The following is a 19,392-nucleotide window of genomic DNA, read 5'->3' as shown; positions in this document are numbered from 1 at the left end:
CTTGAATTATATGTACAATGGTAATACTGACCTCAAGCTTTGTGCTCTTCTCAATGTGATTTTAGATTCATAAGACAGTTTAGTTCTATATGAAGTACAAAGCTCATGCTCTTCATAGCTGTTTTCTTCCCCTAGATTGAGGATCAAAGATCATAAATCATTTCTCTTGATATGTACTTAGTCTTCTTTAGTTTCTATCCACAATGTATGAGTCCCTTTTTCTATACAGGTCTCCAGCAATTATTTAAGTAATATAAATTATCACTTCTGTAGAAATAAAGTCTTAGGCTAAAATGAAACTAGGGAAACTTGTAACATAGGTGATAAATTCTGATGGACTTCTAGTACAATTCCTTAATATATGATGTATTTAAAAAAATAAACATCAACCAGAAAAAATGAGACAAATACATCAACAGCCACTTCACTTACTCTTTCATATATACATACATATGTACTCTGGCATGATCACACCAAAGAAAAAAGGAAAGGGCAAAGAGGGACAGACTGAGGAAAGGTTGACTTAATAATCCAATGGAAACACATTTAAATTAACATTAAAAATCAAACAGTAGTCAAATAGACCATATAGCTCTAATTAGCAAATAATTATGAAGGTTTAATACAGACATATAGAAATGCACATCTAGTTACAGTCCTGTTGAAATGATAGGTTGGCACACTCTCTCTGGAGGACAACATAGCAACAATTATCACATGTATTTTGACCCAGCAATCCAATTAAAACTCACAAAGAAACAATTGGAAAAGTGTACATATGCAAATAAAGAGCTACTTATATGAAATAAAGAGTTACTTATGTCTTCATTTTTTTCTAACAGAAAAATGATATTAAGCTAAAGGCTCACATCAGCAGGTTAAATAAAGTTTGATTCATTAGGATAAACCAAAATTAAATTTAGGATGCATTTCATTATTGGTATTGAAAGAGATTCACAATGTATTAAATTTTAAAACTCAGGTACCAGAACAGCAGGGACAAATCAAAACACGGAATGTCCTATGCATATTTGGTAGCTATTTACTAACATGTCTTAAATAGTTGTTCAATTTTTACTGAAAGCAAAGTAAAAATGACTTGACTTTAGTATCAATTGCAAATCTCTTTTTATATTCAAAATCTGAGATTATGTAATGATCGATTTTCTAAATGACAGCTTCCCAGAGTGGACTCTGACTATTAAAAATTTAAATGAAATTATAAATCACTCATTATATATAAATAATCCCATACCATGTACTTATTTTTAGAATTTCAGTTAACTTTGGAATCTGAATGTAAACTAACTAGTCACATTGTCTACAACACAGCCTATGCAGCACACTTACAGGTATCACAAAAATATTCAGGGAGAGCCTATATAATTCTCAGCAATTATATATGTATTGTACAGGACACTCTTGGCATCCATGGTGTATGGTTCTAAGGAGGCCACTGTTATTGAAAAACCGCAAATGTTCAGGACATACAGAATCCAGTAGTCTAATTACACAATAAATCTGAGCATACAGAACTTGAAACCACACAGAGTAGGCTACATTATTGTAACAAAATTTACTGTTACATAGATTAACACCTCTCACCAAAAACTAGACCTTATTTCATGCTCTTTGTCTTGAATACTGTTGATCCTTGATTCCTGTTTCCCGTAATGCCACCCCCTTCTGCTAAACACATGCTGTCTTCCATCGAATCTAAAATTTTTACTTTATTACTTAAGTATCACTTTACCTTGCTTTTGAGGCACCACTTTCACTTTTGAGGCACCATTTTCTTTTTGGGAGGCAGACTTTCACAAAATGAAGGGCAAAGAAACACTCAGCAGATCACAGGGTTTCAACACAACTGATGATAACACAGGAGGGACAAAGCTGCTCTGCATCAAATGAGCTGTGTAATGCATATGGGGATTTAAAATTTTTGCTCTTGAAATTTCTTTTGACTTAAAAATCTTATTTTTCACAGTACTTAGTCAAAACCACATGTAATAAATTTGTGAATAACACAGCTTACAGTATATGGTGCTAGGACAATTGTACAACCAACAGGCAGAAGATTGAAACTACATCCGCATTTCTCAACTAGTTACAAAGGGTGACTGTGAATGAATTAAAGGCTTAAATGTAAGGCCTGAAACTATGAAACTACTAGAAGAAAATATTGGGAAAATAGTTGAGGACACTGGAATAGGCAAGGAGTTTTTGGACAAGACCACAAAAGTAGAGGCAACAAAATCAAATATATTCAAATGGGATCACATTAAACCAGAAAGTTTCTGCTCAGCAAAGGAAACAATCACCTATGTAAAAGGACTATGTAAAAAATCAGAGAAATAGTATCTAGATAGTATCTAGAATAAGGAACTTGAAAAATTCAGTAGCAAAAATCAACATGATTTAAAAATGGCCAATGAACTAAATATACATTCTCAAAAGACATTTAAGAAAAGATTGCTTGACATCCCTAATTATTAGGTAAATGCAAATTAAAACCACAATGAGAAATCACCTCACTTCAGCAAGAATACTATTATCAAAACAAAAAAAGATAATAAATGCTGGCAAAGATGTAGAAAAAAGGAAATCCTTGCATACTATTGGTGGGAATTTATATCATGTATAACAGTATGGAAATTCTTCCACAAACAGAACTACTACAGAATCCAGCAATTCCACTACTGGGTATACATCTAAAGGAAATAAGTTAGTATGTTGAAGAGATGCTGTTTATTGCAGCACTATTCATAATAGCCAAGAAATGGAAATAACTGTAAGCATACATCAACTAAGAAATGGATAAAGAAAATGTGCTATATATCAACAATAGAATCCTATTCTTCCATTTAAAAAATGAAATGCTGCCATAGGCAATAATGTGGATGAACTTGGAGGTCATCATATTAAGTAAGATAAGCTAAGCACAGAAAGACAAATACCACATACCACTCGTTTGTGGAATCTGAAAGGATAGACCTCAGACACATTGAGTACAGTATTGTGGTTACTAGAGGCTAGGGAGGGTGAGAGCAGTTAGGAGTAATGGAGAAAGGCGGATGGATACTAAAAGTTATATTGGAGTAAGAAGTTCTGGGGTGCTGTTGCATAGTAGTGACTAAAAATGACTAGGTACCAAGAACCAAGAAAAGTTTTCAAAGTGTTCATGATATGATAGAAGTTTCAGGAGACAGACAAGTTTAACATGATTGAAACATTAATACATTTATTAAAACAGCTCATGGCACCCCATTAATTTACATATGTTTTCTTTTTATGTGTCACTTTAAAATTTAAAAATATTCATTTTTCACATTAAATAACCACTCAGAGTAACTATTAGTTGTAGTATGATCACTTTATATGTTTATATACCCACTATTTAGACATACATATGGAAACCACAGTTAAGAAGAAACAACTTTTTCACTGATTTTCTTCATATTAAAGATAGGCAGATCCAGCCAGGCACCTGCAGTTCACACTTGTAATCTTATCTACCTGTAGGCAGAGATCAGGAGGATAGTTCAAAGACCCTATCTTACTCTCTCTCTCCTTAAGGACAGTATGAATATATATGTATATATGATACACTGTATATACGATATATTGCTTGAACTTTGCCCTGAACACAGTAGATATCCAATTAGAAACTCCTGAAGGAGCAGATGACAATGAATAGAATAGAAAAATAAAACAATTTTAGTCCCTTCATTTGTGCTAAGAAGTAGAAATGGGCTTTGATACCAGGTGGTAGTAGTGACTACAGAAACTGGCTTGTGAGTAATGAAGTCCTTGCCAGCCATACTCAGGAAAAATAGGAGTACAGGCATCCTGAAGTAAACCATTTTCAGATAGAATAACAGGCAAGAATAAGCATAATCCTAAAACATCATTGTATATTTGAGGAAAATAATATGAATACTGACCAGAGTTTAACTCTTCCATAAACCCTCCAAATCTGTGGGCTCTGCTTCCTTAGGAAAAATTTTGTCTTTGCTGAACATGTACAGACTCAATTTTCTTATAATTATTTCTTAAATAATATATAGTATAATGACTATCTAGCATTTAATTTGCATTAGGTATTTTAAGCAATGTAGAGATGACTTAAAGGACCTAGGTTCTATGCAAATGCAGAACATTTTATGCAGGGATTTGAGCAGTTTGCGGATTGTAATATGGAGGGCAGATTTCCTCATGGATATCAAGGGGTAGCTGCATATAATTTATGAATGAGCTGAATAGCAAACTGAAGGCAGCTTTCCTTGATTCACTTCTACCAAACGTTATGTATTTTGGCATGACAGGTCCTGTCTGGAAGGTGGTACCAGTGGGAGGCGGAAGGATACAAAGAAAGGATGTAGAAGGGTAAATATAGTGCAGATATTACGTCCATGAGTATGTAAATGGAAAAACGAGACCTGCTGAAACTATTCAGGAAATGGGGGGAAGCGGAATGAGAAGCATGATGGAGTGGGTGAATTCAACTATGATACATTGTAAGAACTTTAGTTAAGTGTTAAAATGTACTCCAGTACAACAGTAATTAAAAAAAAATGGTAAGAAGTATATAAAATGTATGCCTACCAATTTACATGAAAAAGTATAAAATAATATATTGTATAACCTAAATGTTAAGAATAATTAACTCTAAACAGTATTTTGGCCTAAATTTTACTTTTCCTAAACTGCAGTTAAATGTTTTGCAATACTAGTATATTACTTGAAACTTGTAACACATATTAAAAAATAAAATGTGAATACTGTAAATAATTAAAACATGGTGCTTGCTGGGTTTGTAGGCATATGTCTGTAATCCAGAACTCTGGATGCTGAGGCAGGAGGATTACAAGACATTGCCAGACATTGCCTTAAATATATATATATATATATATATATATATATATATATAAATGTATATGCTTGCATGTATAAATATATAAATATGTAAGTTTTTAAAAGCATGGAGTTTCAGATCTTTCATTCTGTAACTCACAATTCATTTAGAACAAAGTTAATCTTTTAAAAATTTCATTTTGCTATTTTGTAATAAATATTTAAAAATCTTAAAAATTACTTAGTGAAATTAAGAAAAATTTAAAGTTATACATAAAAATAATATCCATTTAAAACATATTAATATGAGTAATCAAGGAATATTAACAAGTACTATAAATAACATTATTGTATAAATACTAGCAAAACTAGATAGAAGATTATGATCACAATTCCATCATTATAGCTTTCTAACAAATGCCATGTTATTTATCATTTCATAAGAAACTAATTCTATTCTTCTGATTTTTATTTTAGGGGAAATGCTACATTACCAACACTTGAATAGACTCTACTCGTTCTTAAGTGTTTTTCCAAGTTATAAATTTATTCCACTTATGAATTAGGTTATCTTCTAGGGCACAAAGTTACTCAAGCTGACTTTGAAAGAAGAGACTGGGTATGAAGTTTAAACAGGGAAGTAAGTTCAATGTCAGCAAAACAGCCTTAGGTGACAAATATGCTTTAAAAATTTTTAAACACATCTCAGTTTAACCAAAGAAAGTCCACAGGGCTAAATTAAAACCACAACCCTGTTCAGTTCTCTAGCCTACTTGTACAGAAAATCTTGACCAGTTCTGATCTTAAATCTGAATGGCCTGGCAGACAGAAATAAAAACAACTGTCTTTTAAGGAATTGCCAACACATATTTGTTATCACATAATCAATACTAAATAAAACAAGATCTAGAATAATTTTACTTAATCATTCAATAGTTATCTGAATTTTCCTGAATTTTATTTTTTTGCACTTAATCCAAAATTTATGTTTAAATTGCATAGTGTCCTGGTTGTTGTTTGCTAAAGTGAAGAGCATCAGAAATGCAAAATTCCTGATACTGCATTTGTCAAAAATGAGAATTTGCTTTATGCTATAATAAACAAGTGCTTAGCACAATTCACAACTTTGAAGAAATCTACTTATTTAACAATCAGGTACAGGCACACCTACTTAATTAGGATGATTGCAAAAGGATACCTGAACACAATACATTTAACTAACTCTAAAAAGCAGATTCTCAAAACTACATTCTAAAAGGCATACATGATGGTTTCTGTAAACCTGTTACGCTATTAAAGGATGTGAACTGACAATTAAAGAGTGTTTCCTACTATGCAGCCTTTTGTTCCTGTTATGCTGTTACTTTTTATATTACTGTGGCAAGGGGAATTCACCCCAGCTTGATTCACATTTTTATAATGTGTTTTAAGAAGTTGTCCAAAATAAATTTGAAATAAGTAAAATAACAGATACTACAATTAATTAATTAAGTTAATTAACTTCATTATTTTCACTGAATTTCATGAATTTTATCCTTTGGAAACATTTTTAAGTAGCTGTGCTTCATTTCCAACTGAAATCACTTGTGTTGCTTTCTTTGTTTGATAAAACTAGTATTCTAAATAAAGAATGGTGCAACAGATCGAGCAAGACTGTAAGTGTCCTGCTGATTTCCCATTATACTATAGCCACCTGTTCATCATGTTAACTTTGATACTAGAAGATCCAAGACAAAATTCATATGTGTTTTCAGTATTAAGAGTGATTAAAAATTCCTACTTTAAAAATATCAAAATATCCTTCAAGATCCATTGCTTTGGCAAAACAAACAAACAAAAAATAACCTAGCTACTGAGAGAAATAAAAAAAATTTGTCCTAAACAAGACCTGATCTTTAGTATAATAATGGTTACAGCAAATGAGGTACAAAAGAAACCAAACCTTCTAGTAATGTAGATTATCTTTAAAATTTTCTATTACTAAGAAGGAACTATGGGAGATGGTCCCCAACTTACAATGGCTCATTTTAGAATTTTTTCAACTTTACAAAGGTGTAAAAACACTGCATATTTGGTAAACCATAATTTTCCTGGGTAACCGATATGCAGTCCAGCACTGTCTCATGAGTCTGGCTTCCATTCAGGCATGCAATCACAAGGGCAAACAACTGATATTCTGTAGTGTACTGTGTTGTTAAGCTATGATGTTCAGTAGGTTTTGCATATTAACTGAATTGTGACTGAGATTTTCAACTTCAATGGGTTTATCGGGACATAAACCTGCAGTACTAGCTGAGGAACACCTGTAATACGGCACTAATATGATACTGACTACAAGAGGTAAGGTCATTTCTTGGTTTCTCTCATAAAGATGAGTATAGAATTCTTATGTTAACTTTTTTCTAAAAATAACATTTTATGACTTTGAATTGGGTATAACGTGAAATGTCCTTACAGACTTTGAGTATATAACTTTCCTGAGTTTTTAAAAAACATTTTGTTCTTCCTGAAATGTCAGAGTATTTCTTGATTTCAGTAGCTTTATTAAGAAACAGAAGAATAAACTGGAATTGAAATCACAATTTTCCAGAATTGTTCATGATGATGTGAAAAGGTTTGTAATTAGAAAGACGATAATTCATGATTTGATCTAATAATAGGATAACACTACATTTTATGTGGGTTTTATATTCAATCAGCTTTGACACGTACACACAATTTGTAAACATATACACACCCCACACACAAGTCATTTATAACTACACATTTAAATATGCTTCACACCACTAGACAAACTACAGAATAATACACACATTCACATATATAAGTAAATTCTATATGACAAGAAAATCTATCAGAGATGGATATTGACAGGCAGAAAAGGACTGTTAGTAGGATATTCACTGCCCAAAAATCATTTGCATTTCATAAAAAAACAGAAAAGTTCTAAGGAAAGAATTTAATTACCAAATGAGTAGAATGACATGGTTTTGTAAAAATCATTATTAAATTTTAAGTATTAATTTTAAAATAAAAGACCAAGAGTTACAGAAGCACATATAAGTGTATGTGTTTAAAGATAAAAAAGTTATATAGATTAGCAAAGCAGTCCATCTAGAATAGGGTAATCTTGGAGTAAGTGTTTTTTAAAAATGAAGGGAGAAGACAGTGAGAATCTAACTGAAGGTGTGACAATGTGTCTAAAGTATTGTGCTAGACATTGTAATGAAATAAGCAGTCTCTTTATCATCAAAGAATCTGATGAATGGTAAAACATCTCAAGAAAAGTTTTATGTATAATATGATATTAAAACAGCCTAGGGTTTAAAAGATGAGCATGTTTTTTATACTTGTAGGTATATTTTGAAGAGTACAATAGGAAGAAAGCATCAAATACAACATTAAAAAGTCTGAGTTTAGTGGTAGACAATGAAAAAAAACCCACTCTGAATAAGAAAATGAAGTAATTTCATATGTGTATCTAAGGCATATGGACAGCAGTGAGACTGGTGATAGGGAGATAATGAAAATAATCAAGAGAAGACTCAATGAAATTAGAAGAATTTTGATGGAATTGAACAGATGCAAAATATATATATTACAGGTAAGTTTTCAAGACTAAGATTAAAAGTTAACTCTTCCTTCCTTCCATAGAGATACCTGCACAGTCCCATTTACTGTGGCACTATTCACAACAGCAAGGTGATGGAATTGGTGTCAGGGCCCATTAATAAATGAATGGATAAATAAAATGTGGTATATATGCACAATGGATTATTCAGCCATGTCATTTGCATGAAAATGGATCGAACTAGAGATCGTGTTAAGCAAAATAAGCCAGACTTAGAAAGACAAGTACCAAATATGTTTTCTCTCATGTGCAATCTAGATTTAAAAAAAAAAACAAAACAAATAAACATGAAACAGAAGGGGAACTACTTGGAAGAGCAAAGGGATCAGCAGGGATGGGGGAAAGGGGAAAACAGAAGGTAATAGGGGATGAATATGATCAAAGTGTATTGTTACAAGTAAGGAAATGTCATAATATAACCCATTAATTTGTTATATATATATATATATATATATATAAAACAAATTATTAAATATATATATATAAATAAAAAGTAAAGCCTAGAAAAATTAACCCCTAATGCTGCTAAGAATGAGGCAAAGAAAGGAAGGTTTTAAGTGAAGAAAGTAAGTTTAGTTGAGCACACTGTGAATCTGAAATACTCTCAAGATATGAAGATAAGGAGATATAGTTTTAGTACTGACAGATGCATGATGCATACAAGCCTTCATTAAGACAATGCAATATGAACAGAAAAGAACAGATTAATCTGGGTCTGTAGGAAACATGAAGTAGAAGACTGAGAAGAAAATGGAGAAAAGAGTAAAACAAAGGGCTCTGAAAGATGGAGAATACCTGAAGATTTATCATATGATTTATTCAATTAATTTATTTTGTTGATTTTATATTATGATCCACACAAAAGAAGTAAAAGCTAATGGCTCCTGCCTTCAAGTAGCCCATAATCCACTTGTATTCTAGTTAGCATCCCTCACTGGCCTTGGCTGCTGGTTTTTAGAATATTAAGAGTGAGACAGCCAAACATAAGACAATCCATTATTCCAAACAAGTCCTAGACACAAGAAAACGTCTGAAGGATCTTGGTCAATAGATAATAAGAAATAATACATATAAAATAAAAGGTGAAGATTAAAATAATTGATTTACAAAGTCTTTAAACTTCTGGAGACTGAAGATAGTTTTTTTAAGGCCCCGAAACATAAGACAGCAAAACAAAAGGAAAATATTAGGTGATGGAAAAGATGGGTAGATTTAAAAGATAAGGAGGATTTGAGCTAAGGGCAGGGCTCATGTGGTAGAGTGTTTGCCTAGCAGGTACAAGGCCCTGGATGCAAAGATAGAAGGATTTTAAGGAAAGGTGAAAAAACAAAGCTCAGAGTCATGATGGAAGACAGATGTTTCACCACTTAATCAGAGCATTAACAACTAGCTAATGCGAAAATAAACCTGTGGGCAAAAAGTTTTAAAATACAGTTCCAAAGCCTATTGGTTCTTGCTTTTCACTCAAATATAAAACAGGACCTATCAGAGTTATTTAGATCTATTTTACATTTTCATAAGATTATAAAATATTTAGATGAAGTTTTATTTTTTAAATAGATATACTATTCAAATAACATTTCATATTAGTGTGTCATGATAAATGGACAAACTAGTTAATATAGTTCAATGATAACAAAAACAGATTATGTAAGGAAATGTCATTTTGAAAATAAAGTCTACAAGAAAACATCACTTTATGCTGTAAATGCACACATTCAATATACTTGATAGTGCCCTCCGTAAGGTTGCAGCCCCTGAAAATACCCTTTAAGTACAATATCTTGCACATTTTCTATTCTCAATTAATACTGAGTAAATCAATGAATAAAGAATCTCATTAGGAGTCATTATTATATTATAAAAAAGTGGTTTCTAATACATGAGACTGTGTTATCAGGCACAGTTAAGTTGCCTAGATATAAAGTATGTCAAGTTAATATTCTTAATATGCAAAAGATGAGCCGTTTCAGATAATTAGATGGAGATATAGTAGAAATTACACTTACATTGAAAAATCAGTATCTTATTTATACATTTTCTTGTTCACAAGAAATTCTATCAATAGCTAAAACACATAATGCATCTATTCTCATTAAATCTTCATATATTCCTCATAGACATGCTATTAAATTAGAATTTTGCAAAGTTCATTGAGAGTGTTCAGGTGAGAAAGTGGAGAGACAGAGAGCAAGAGAGATTGAGTTTCATAGTCCATATAACCAAATAAATATGGGAAACACTGGCCTAGTTAAACAAAACTGTTTATCAGTTCTTTCAGCAGATAGTACAGTAAAGACATATCATGAATTCTTAGGGGAATTATAAGGTTTAGTACTTTCTAGTACCTTTCAAACTTGGTACACTCTATAAAACACACTTTTTTCATGAAAGATCTTGTTGAAAATATTCCACACCATGTGCTGGAAAACACTGCCATATAATGTAAAGATACCTTTAAAAGAGAATACAAAAGGGCAAGATGACAGAATTACATTATAAACACACATATGTATATTAAAATAGCACAGTGAAAGCCACCAAAAACTGCTAAAGAGGAGGGGGGAGGAAGGAAGATGGTCAAGAGAAAGTAACATAGAAGGGGTGAATTTGAACAAAATACATTTTATGCAAGTTTCAAATATCATAATGAAACCCTTATGTACAATTATTTTTCGTTAATAAAAAGTTTAAAAAATACTCCAAAGCTTTAATCTGAATATATTACTGACTTCAAATCCATCTCAGAGAAGCTATGTATTTCTTTCAAAATTATTCAAAAATATTTAATTAATACTTGTTAGGAATTTGTTTTAAGGTAAAGATTATGAGTTAAGCAAAGTCAGACTTATTCGAATTATTTAGGAATACATTCCACACCTGAGGAACATATTTGGGAGGACCTGGAAAGAGGAAAGAAGATCAAGAATTGAGGGCTTTGCATGTGCTACAAGCAAGCATTGTCTCAAAAAAAAGAAAAAAAAAAAAAGAAAGATCTAACTGGGATAAGGGAGAAGGTGTTTCTAACGAAGTAATCTAACAGATCGGCAAGCAAATCACTAAGGGCTGCAGATCAAATTGAGCTCACAGCTTTAAAAAATTTATTAACACAATTTAATTGTACAAAGCTGGTTCATATATTCCATATATGCATATAGTGTTTTAATCAAATTCACCTCCCTCTATTTGTAGGTTTCACTCTATGGCAAAGCTATTTTCATACATATATAATGCACTTCTATCATACTCACTCCACTGAAAGACAATACCATATGCTAATTATCATCAACTGTTATGTGATATTAAAATATTGGTGATTTCTAGTCATCGATATTTCGATCAACTCTGGTTCTGATAACCAGATAACTCTGGTTTATTGTTTATATTCAAAATTGATAGAAATAATTAAATTTCTGGTAGATTAAAGAAAATGAAGATAAAATTTTTCAAGGCCTATATCTATAGATTTAGTTCCAAATCTATAGATTTGGAACTTCTGGTTTACAGAACTATGAAAAGGTAAATAACAATTAGAATATTAGAAAGGACAAGAAAAATGTAAAGATACAAAGTAGGTTTTTTTATAAACTGAAAGCTAAATTAACCAAAGTAAGTGAAAGCTAGGTTCTAAAGCTCAGCACCAGTGGCTCACATCTGTAATCCTAGCTGAGACTGGGAGGATCACAGTTTGAGGCCAGCCCAGGCAAAAACTTCATAAGACCCCCATCTCAAATGAAATAGCTGGGCCTGGTGACATGCACCTGTCATCTTAGCTACTGTGGGAAGTGTAAATAGGAGTATCACAGTAAAGGCCTGCCAGGGCAAAAAGCAAGACTCAAGGTCAAAAATAACTATAGCAAAAAGGGTTGGAAGTGTGGCTCAAGTTGTTTAGCACTTGTCAACTTGTCAAGCAAGCACAAAGCCCTGAGTTCAATCCCCAGTACTGCAAAAAAAAAAAGATAAAAGCAAAGATTTGAAATCAAGTAATATTCTACACACAGTTCTTGAGATTAGGACAATTCTTGTCAATTAGGACAAGTTTGGATTCCTCATCTCTATAGTATTTCTTTAAATTCACCAATGGCTACCAAATAATGTATCACTTATCCTGATTTCTACATACAATTTTTACATTCAACAATCAACTGATTATTAAATTACAAATAACTAATGACTAATTTTTGCTCATAAGTTATGAAAAAGTTGAACAAGACAATGCAAATTGTTCTTGCCACTATATCTCATTAACCACAGTTTTTATCAGTTAAACAAAGTAAATATAAATTAGTTAATATACCTTGCCATGTAAGCATTATGAATATTTACATGGTGGATAAGTTATATATACATACAGACAGTTTTGAAAAAAATGAATAGATTGTATTAAGAAATAAATTGCTAAATTCTCAATACTTTCATTTATGTAACATAATTGCGTAAGATTTGACCTCATAAGGCACAAACTACACTAAGTTCTAATTTGCATATTATACAATAATTAATTGTACATTAGTTCAAGTTCAATGAAACAATAATACAAAATAACTCACATTCTCCTTCCAGGCTCTTTTACCTGAGACTAGTTTTCAAATGCATAGAAGGTACTTTTTAGATGTCTACTGGTTTCAAAATGTAGAAAAGTGTACACATAATTTGCCAATCGCTGAACATTACAGACTAGTCAAAACTTTCTGTCCATAAAAACATTAAGGGACATTAGGACCCTTACGTAATGCTTTGTTGCACTTTGCCTTACATATTTTAACAATTAGCACAAAATGATACTATACTGATCTTACCATGATGATTTAGCATTTAGTAGAAAGGGCATTGTATTACTGTTTTATAGTAAGTAGGAACCATTTCTATAAAGTCTAATGAAGGATATTCAATTTAAGGATTTTATTTACAGAATTTCTTACAAAAATTACTTTTAGAAATAAGAGTATTAAAAGGATGTGTTTTAAATACTATAATTGACATTAAGTCAGGTGCTGGTGGCTCATACCTTCAAGGCCAGTCTGGGCAAATAGTTTATGAGGCCCCACGTCCAAATTGAACTCAGCAGAATAGATTGGAGGTATGGCTCAAGCAGTGGAGCACCTGCTTCACAAGTACAAAGCCCTGAGTTCATACCCCAGTCCTCTCCCCCCACAAAAAATAAAGCTTTGAAACAGAATGAGGATACCTAATAAAACAACTGGGCACACTTAAAAATTATTAACATAATTAAAATATAAGGTCTGATTTAAAAAAAATCATTTGGAAGCATGCATAAGAAAACCTGTTGTCATGGAGACAGTCCATAAAAAGACAATAAAGCCAGAAGAAAATGTCAATATTTCTGAACAATGAAATGAATGAATATCTTCTACTGATGAAATAAAACACAAGAAATGTACAGTATTTAAAAATATATTAAATTTAAATTCTGTTCTACAAACTGTATTTAATAATACCTTAAGAAAAAATACTAAACACTAGTACTAAAATGAATGAAAAGTATTCTCAAACATTTATTGATTATTAAATAAGTATATTTAATATTTATTTAGAACTAGAAATGGCACTATTAAAATGAAGGACAAATTTGCCAATTATCAAGCTTAATGACTTCAAATTCTAACAGTTATATTAGCATAATATGCTAATAGTGTATAAATTATACTTGATAAATACACAACAGGTAGCATTCTAAGTAGTAACTCTTTTGGAAAAGTTAATGACCATTAACAAAATAGAGTGATATAACATTGTTGCATTGATTTTAGTCAAATTCTTCTAGCAGTTTACTAATGTGATATTCAAGACAAAAATTTCAAATATAGATATAAATTGATATAAATACCAACAATTTATTTTTTGCCTAGGAAAAACATTTAAATTTGAAAATTCATGGAATCAGGCCTAAGTTAAACATTAAAACTACTTAACCAGAGCTGGAGGAGTGGTAGAGCACCTACCTAGCAAGTTATAAGGCCCTAAGTTCAAGCCCCTATACCTGTCCCCACCCCCCCAAAAAACTCAAATACTTAACCAAATTACACTACAATTGTATAAGTTAATATTAATCAGTTTGAATACAGGCAACATATAAACCCTCACATTGTTTATATTTTGTCAATATGAAAATATCAGCTCTATCAAATATATACTTTATCATGCACACCCGATGAAGAAAAAATCTGACCTACATGTTAACTACTGTGATAACTTGTCATTTTCTCAGAGCACTGACATTTTACAAACTATAACAGAATGTGTGGGTTAGAAAGAGAAGCTTAACTTCTCAGACAGTAATTAATTTGTTCATAGACCAATAAGTGCAAACATTTAAAAGATATTATATATATAAACAGGAAACATTTGAAATTCATTCTTTCCTTCTGAGTGAAGGAAAAGAACATTGAGTCAAACTCAAGGCTGCGTCAGAAATAAATGTGCGTGTTTTCCATCAGTATGGCATTGCTACATAAAAATAACTTTTACTTATTTTCTTATTTAGTCCTTTACAAGTTAGTCAAGAATTTTGCTGAAGAAAATGTACTTTTTAAATTAAAAGTAAGTATGAATTGGGTCATGGGCTCAATATACTTATTTAATTATCAATCATATTGTATATTCCCTTATCTTCAAAAGCATACCTACATCCAATTACTATATTTCTTTTATTCTCATCATTCTACCCTCATTATCTTAATATGAAATTTTATTTTCATGTTTCTGATCTTTTTACTTAAATCTATTGACTTCCTCCTTTATCTTACCATCTACTTATTCTTCCTTTTAATTTCTCTACAAATCTTTAAGTAATCACCCAAAAATAGCCAAGAAATATTATTAGAAACACACCAGAAGTCTCCCACATCCCTTTCTAGGAACTATCAACTTGCCCAAGAAAAACCATTATCTTGACCTCTAACATCAGAAACTAGTTCTGCTGGAGTCTGAACTATATATAAATGGGATCACACAGGATCCATACTTTTATACCTGCCTTTCTTGTGTCAATATTTTATTTGTGAGATTCATTCGTGTTGTATCTGTAGTTAACTCATTGCTGTATAGTATTTTATTGTGTGAGTATATGCAATATATTTTTGCATTTTACCATTTATGAATATGAGTACTTTCAAATTGGGCTATTGCTAGTGCTACTAAGAACACTGACACATATATCATTTGAAATTTAAGCACATGTTTCTGCTTGAGTTGTTTTAGGAATAGAATTGTGAATAAGTGTAGGTTCAACTTTATGGGATGCTCCAAAACAACTTCCCAAAGTTGTGGTACTAATTTAAACTCCTTCCAGCAGTGTGTGATAGTTAATCCGCATTTTTTCCAGCATATAGTATTATCAGTCCTTTTCATTTTAGTCAGTCTGGTGGGTGTACAGTGGCATATTATGGCTTTAACTTGTAGATCCCTGACAATGAATGGATTTGTTTTTTTTATTGGCCACTAGGAATTTAGTGGAATTCCTGTTCAAATGTTTGGTACACTTTTATTGGATTTTATCTTTTCCTTACTGATTTAATGGCACTCTGTGCATATTCTGAATGTAAGTCCTCTTTCAGAAATAGGTATTGCAAATAAATGCTCTCCTTTTGTGGCTTATCTATTCATTCTATTAATGATGTCTTTTGATGAACAGAAGTTCTAAACTTGAATATGGTCAAATTTGTTTTTCCTTTTGTGGTTAGAACATTGTTCCTCTATTTTACAGTCATCAAGATGTTCTCTTATGGTTCCCCCCCCCAAAAAAAACTTACTTTGCTTTGTTATTATTCACAATTAGAGCTACAAGCCAACTGTGATTTTTTTTTTGGCTGTTTAAAATTTTTATTAATCCATATTAATTGCACAAAATAATGGATTTCACTGTGCCATTTTCATACAAATTTTGATGATATTCAACTTCCCCTTTTTCCTCTATTCCCCTTCCCCCCGATCCTTTTATCTTTCCAAATAGTACCCCTCCTAGTTATATGTCTATTCCTTACTCTATAATTTTGATAATGGTATAATATAGAAGTCAAGATACACATTTGTATACATATTTTTCAGCCTCAATTATTACACTACCAGCCACATTTTAGGATCACCTCTGTTCTATATGAACTGTCAGTTCATATCTGGATTCTTTATTGATTTTTTTTTCTTTTTTTTACTATTGGTCTATTTGCCTTACAAAGACAGCACAATGAGTATCAATGGGCCTTGGAATCTGGTCATTGAAATCATCTAGCTGTGTTTGTCTACATTTATGCTTCAGGGGAAAATGAAGGTAATGTGATTGTCTTAGTCAAAGTCCTCTCACACTTAGAATGAAATCCAAATTCCATACTATGGTCTACAATGCTCTTCATTCTTCTGGCTACTGCTTACTTCACTGACTTTATCTCTTTTAACACCTCACCTTCCGGCACCTACTGTGCAGCTGTTACAGGCCTTCTTGAAATACTCCAGCCATTCTTGCTATGATTCCCAGTCCTCACACCACTGTCCTTGCATGTCTTCTTTCTTCAGTTTTCACTCCTTAGACAGGCCTTTACTGTGTAGACTACCTATGAAGCTTCTTCTCCTGAAATAGTGTTAGTAATTTAGTTGCTTATTATTTTTCTTGACCACTAGAATGAAAGTTTCGTAAGGGTCAATATTTTTACCAGTTTTTTTTTTAACCATTTCAAGTTTTGAAAATATAACAAATCATCAAATGTAGCTAATTGAATCATAATATCATAGAAAATAAAATTGCACTAAAAAGACAAAATAGAATATGAGCATTAAAATAGTAACAATTTAATAATAAAATTAACTTTAATATAAATAGTAACTTTAATGTTTGCCACTTCCAACTAAAATTGAAAGATTAATTTCAGCACAAACAATAGCTGCTTAAAGAATGCTCCTGTAAGTATATTCTATACCATAGTTATAAATAAATCATTAGTGTGTTTGAAACATGTATATCTTTGAGCTGTAGGAGGCTTACAAAGTAATGTTTTCTCCTCCTCAATAAAGTATTCTTTGATATGCCTATTCCAAAATGAATGAAGGTTTTGCATAGAAATTTCTTACTTTATTTCTGAAAAAAAAGTTTTCATTCACTGGACTACTTTAGTATTGTGAATAGAAAAAGAAAAGGAAAAAAGTTTATATTACTATTTATATAAATAAATGTGGGCATTTATAAAATCTTATTAGCATTATCGCAAGTAAAAAGAATGCTGTTTTCCCAAATAATATCAGAAATGATAAATTATGAATGATTTAGAAAATGAAATTTTCCTCAAATATTTTAATAATTGAAATTGAGTATTTTCCTTGAGATTCCAAATTCTAACTGCAAAACATAGTCTAAATAACCTAAAATGCAGATACTTAACCAAATCCATAAAATAAATTAAAAAACAACACTCAGGTAGAAAATATATCTTGCCAAAGTAACTTTTTATAAGCAGCTTTTAGTGTATTATATACTAAATATCTACAGCATACACATTACAAAATATAAAAACCCACAGAAAAATATAGTGGTAAGTAAAAACAATTATATAATTAGATATCTTTAGGAAGCTATAAATCTTCACTACTATTTCTGAGGAAATAGTGAAGACTAAATCCACTTCCAAAAAACATTAAACACAGAAATTTTTCGAAAACTCCTGAGAGTCACTTTTAAAATCAAATTAGTGATTCTAATACTCATGTAGAAATTTTAGACATAATTTTATAATTTTGAAAATGGACAAAGATGAGAGCGTATATATGTATTAGGTAATAACTCATACTCTAAATAAAGCATAATTATAGTATTTTGGTACTATCCACTGTCACCAAATTTAACAACAACACAAGCAGACTACCAGAATAAAACGGGTCTGCAACATAGTTTGGAAAATAAACATTTATGCATTATTTATTAATAAGGTATCATCACAAGAAAGAGGAATTCATTATTTCTGAATAAAATTGGGAATGCTATTTTATAGAAGAAAAAAGTGGATTTATAGTTGATACTACACAGAATGGACAACATTTTAGGTATATCTAAGAATTAATAAAGGTTTTATGTTCCCAGAAAGTAATTTGGCAGTGTGAGTGATATAATGTGTTCCTATTATTTGGCTCATTCATCCTTCTTTTAGGGTGCTATACACTAAAATCCAAGTGATGCTGGGTAAAAGTTAATTATGACATTATTTTAACAAACATTCCTAATAACTTCAATTTTCAATAATATGTGGTAGAAACTATGCTTGTTAGTGCTTTATGCTGCTTATGTATGATCTAAAGAAAAGAAAAAGTGGTCATTTTTTGAGAATCACAATTGCTTATGGCCAAAAGGGAAAAGTTGTGATTAAAAAGAAATAAAGAAAATGATTAAAAAAAAAAACAACTGAACATAAAAAAGAAGAAACAAAATGTTACCAGCAACAGGTGATTTTATTTTTCTTTTCCATAGCTTGCTATGTTGTGTATTTTTTCTAAACATATTTAAAAACTACCATTATTATAGTAAAGCATTTTATTTTATTTCATTTCTGCTTTTTTTTTTATTGTTGTGCTGGGGGTACATTGTGGCATTTATAAAAGGTCTTGCAATATATCAAATATACCCAACTTGAATTCACCCCCGCCAATTCTCCATTATCCTTCCTGCCATCCCTGGAGTCTTTTTAACAGGTCTCATTTTCCCATTTACTTACGTATGTATAGCATTTTAAAAGAAAGGTACTGTTACTACTTTTTATAAATAAGATCATAGATGGCAGCTTATTTTATACTGCCCTTATTAATAACAATGTCTTTTTTCATTTTACACTATGACAAATCACTTATAATTCCACTACTTTAAAAAAATCTTGCTTTTGAAAGTGCATTAGTGTAAAATGTTTAAGTAT

The 19,392-nt window shown here is 31.2% G+C and overlaps 1 protein-coding gene and 1 long non-coding RNA gene across 8 annotated transcripts in view; one reads left to right on the top strand and one right to left on the bottom strand.

Moving 5' to 3' along the window:
* LOC141421602 (uncharacterized) overlaps positions 1-6,523 on the top strand; it is an 83,641-nt gene extending 77,118 nt beyond the window's left edge. Inside the window, exon 4 of the long non-coding RNA XR_012446202.1 lies at positions 5,332-6,523. This is a non-coding gene — a long non-coding RNA (uncharacterized lncRNA). The remainder of the gene's footprint in view (positions 1-5,331) is intronic.
* Nova1 (NOVA alternative splicing regulator 1) overlaps positions 1-19,392 on the bottom strand; it is a 149,562-nt gene that overhangs the window by 49,090 nt on the left and 81,080 nt on the right. Inside the window, exon 1 of one of the 7 annotated variants that reach the window (XM_074068242.1) lies at positions 16,905-17,694. The exons of 5 other annotated variants lie outside the window; for them this stretch is intronic. The gene's annotated coding sequence lies outside the window, so the exon portion shown is untranslated. Of the gene's footprint in view, positions 1-31; positions 4,111-16,904; positions 17,695-19,392 lie in introns of those variants that run through there. One more of the 7 variants, XM_074068243.1, reaches the window with a different exon arrangement.

Source organism: Castor canadensis, chromosome 3 (assembly GCF_047511655.1).
Source record: "Castor canadensis chromosome 3, mCasCan1.hap1v2, whole genome shotgun sequence".
NCBI classification, from domain to species: Eukaryota; Metazoa; Chordata; class Mammalia; order Rodentia; family Castoridae; genus Castor; species Castor canadensis.
Note: the sequence above shows the minus strand (reverse complement) of the source record. Positions and strands in the feature narration are given on the sequence as shown.